Below are 3,110 nucleotides of genomic sequence, written 5' to 3'. Positions count from 1 at the left end.
GGGGTCGGGTTAGCCCTGGTACGGGGGTCGGGTTAGCCCTGGTACGGGGATCGGGGTTAGCCCTGGAACGGGGATCGGTGTTGCCTTGCACACGCAGGAGCCCAGCCCTCTCGGGATTGGAGCCCCCTTTCAAAAATATTTTCATTTTAGGGGCTCGGAAACGCTGCAGCAGTGTGGACGCGAGGTGTACACGTAGCACAAGACGTTTGGTTTTTAAACCAAAACATGCAACAGTTCGCAAAAAGTACATCACGCAAAATATAATATAAGGTAACGGGCGGATCGGATGTCTGCCGAGGTGAATACAGTCGAAGTCCGCAAAACAAAACAGCCCGCAAAACAAAACAGAGCCCGCAAAACGCCGACCGCTTCCCCGTCGCACTCAGAGTCTCTTTTTACAGCTGATACCACAGCTTTTTTATTTTTTTTACAGGTAAAAGAAAAAACACAACAATGCATGTTCCCCATTGAGAGGTTGATATCTGTGCATGATCTAGTTAAAATGCAGTAAACCTATGAGAAGGAGCTTTAAGGGCAGAGTCAGCCAGAAGTGGACACTAGTCTGCAGGAATGGATCAGAATGCGTAAAACTAGTAGAAGTGTCTCACAAATAAGGAGTTGGGTCAAAGCTAACTCTGTTCCAAAGAACTAGATCAGCTGACCGCTGCAGGACTAGAAGACTAGAAGAAACAGTTATTCTGATGGTCACTGGTCTGTCTAGACGTCCGTGTGTGGACAGAGCCACTCACTGTGTCATGAAAGGTTGTTCACTGCTTGAATAAAGCTGCAAATGGTTTGAAATCCTTGGACTCGTCATCTTTAAAGTCTTTATCGTCGTCTCCTGATCTCAACCCTTTATCAGGTCACAAGACAAAGCTGCACATAAGCAGAAGATAGTGGTTGGAGTCACCTGCTGCCTCCGTGTTCCTGCTCGACACCCTCTGCCACTCCATGTCTCTCTCTCTCTCTCTCTCTCTCTCTCTCTCTCTCTCTCTCACCCCCAACCGGTCGATTCAGATGCCCCCCCCACCCTGAGCCATGGTTCTTCTCGAGGTTTCTGCCTCTTAAAGGAAGTGTTTCCTTGCCTCTGTCGCCTAGTGCTTGCTCTTGGTGGGAACTGTTGGGTTCAGTCTTTATGGAAAGCGCTGTGAGATAACTGTTATTGTGATTTGGCGCTATATAAATAATATTGCACTGAATAGTACGGGAGCCCATTACATAGCAGACTGAGTGTATCCTCACCTGGAAGGCCTGGATCTTGAGCTGGTGCTGCTGCTGCTGCTGCTGACTGAGCGAGTTGATGGAAACGTGCTGAGCGGACGCCATCTGTCCGGCCAGAGACTGGGGCACCATGCCGGGCTGCTGCTGCTGCTGCTGCTGCTGCTGGGGGTGGGGGGGCAGCTGGCCCGGCTGAGGCTGAACCTGGGCCTGAACCATGTGCTGAATGGACTGGGCCTGGGCCTGGGCCTGGGCCTGAGCCTGAGCCTGGGCCTGGGCCTGGGCCTGAGCCTGGGCCTGGGCATGCTGCTGCTGCTGCTGCTGCTGCTGCTGCTGCTGGAGCTGCTGGAGCTGCACCATCTGCTGCTGCTGGATCCTCGTCTGATGCATCTGCACACGCAGGCAGCAGACATAGACTCTCTTTATTAATCCTTTAGACTTACTCTCTTTATTAATCCTTTTGGGATGACTCCCGCAAGGAAATTGAAATTTCCAGCAGCAGTTTTAGAAAGAATACAGTATAGAAGACAATATAAAGATAACAGTAATAACAAATTATATTAGATTAGATTAGATTTTACTTTATTCATCCAACAACAGGGAAATTTCCTTATTACAGCAGCAGCATTTTCTTCAATAACAGCAAAAACACAAAAACACACAAACAAGTAAACACACAAGAAATACAGGCAAACAATAGACAATGATTATATGGTAAACTGAAAGTAAGCAAAATGTAGTAATAATAATAGTAGTAATAATAATAATAATGTTGCACAAAGAAAGATACCCTGAGTGGCTCAAGAGCGCCTTGGCAGCGCCCGGCAGGCTACCAGTCCACCACCATACTTTGGTCCGTACGGAGACTTGAACCAGCAACCCTCCGGCTCCCAAGCCAACTCCCTACTACTGCCACCCCAATTATATATGTAAAGGAGAGAGGTCAGTTACGGTTACCACGGTTACTAACCTGGTTCTGCTGCTGTTGGTTCTGGGCCTGTTGCTGCTGCTGCTGCTGCTGCTGCTGGTTCTGGTGCTGCTGTTGCTGGAGCTGCTGGTTCTGGTGGTGCTGTTGCTGCATCTGCTGCACCCTCAGCTGCTGCTGCTGGAACTGCTGCTGGATGGCGGCGTTCTGCTGCTGCTGCTGGAGGGCGTTCTGCTGCTGCTGCTGCTGCTGCTGCTGCTGGATGGCGGCGTTCTGCTGCTGCTGGAACTGCTGGAACTGGAGCGACTGCTGCTGCTGGACCATCTGCTGCATCGGCATCTGTCCTGGACCCCCAACTGCACAGTTAACAAGAACAATATTATATACACACAGTACAGGCCAAAGGTTTGCAACCACCTTCTCATTCAATACGTTTTCAAATGCATTTTCTTGAGTATTTCCATTGTAGATTTTGACTGAAGCATCAGAACTGTGAATGAACACATGAGGAGTTATGTACTTAACAACAAAGTAGAAATAACTGAAAACATGTCTTATATTCTAATTTCTTTAAAGTACCCCCCCTCCTTTGCTCTGATTACTGCGTTGCACTCTTGGCATTCTCTTGATGAGCTCCAAGAGGCCGTCAGAGGTCCCAGAATGCTTAGCACTTGTCGGCCCTTTGCCTTCACTCTGCCGTCCGGCTCCCCCTAAACCGTCTGAATTGGGTTCAGGTCTGGGGACTGTGGAGGTGCAGCACTCCATCACTCTCCTTCTGGGTCAAACAGCCCTTGCACAGCCTGGAGGGGTGTTTGGGGTCATTGTCCTGTTGGAAAATAAATGATGGTTCAACTAAACGCAGACCGGATGGGATGGCATGTCCCTGCAAGATGCTGTGGTAGCCGTGCTGGTTCAGGATGCTGTGGTAGCCGTGCTGGTTCAGGATGCTGTGGTAGCCGTGCTGGTT

Source organism: Etheostoma cragini, chromosome 15 (genome assembly GCF_013103735.1).
Source record: "Etheostoma cragini isolate CJK2018 chromosome 15, CSU_Ecrag_1.0, whole genome shotgun sequence".
In the NCBI taxonomy this organism is placed as follows: Eukaryota; Metazoa; Chordata; class Actinopteri; order Perciformes; family Percidae; genus Etheostoma; species Etheostoma cragini.
Note: the sequence above shows the minus strand (reverse complement) of the source record.